Source organism: Calonectris borealis, chromosome 27 (genome assembly GCF_964195595.1).
Source record: "Calonectris borealis chromosome 27, bCalBor7.hap1.2, whole genome shotgun sequence".
In the NCBI taxonomy this organism is placed as follows: Eukaryota; Metazoa; Chordata; class Aves; order Procellariiformes; family Procellariidae; genus Calonectris; species Calonectris borealis.
In genome coordinates, this window is record NC_134338.1 from 6286371 (window position 1) to 6286728 (window position 358).

Sequence of the window (358 nt, forward strand, 5' to 3'; positions counted from 1 at the left end):
GAGAGGAGCACCGAAACCCAAACACATCACAACTTACCCCAGAAAATGGGTGAGTGGTTTTGTTTTTTTTTTCTCTCTTTTATTTGTCACTGACTAGGAGCAGCAATCGTGGCAAAGGGGAGCTGAGAAGCACAACACCACACTCAGGAAAACGGTATGAAAAGTACAAAAATAAGGAAGCTTCTATATAATATAATTGCAGTCAATTACTAAAAATAAATATTGTAAACACAAAATAACAACATCGGGTGAATCTACAGTCACTCATTTCTGCTAGCAGCTGAACAGTCTTTGGCTTTATTTAACTCCCCCTGCCCCGCGCGGAGCCAACACCCACATTAAGATGCATTTTCTTTGC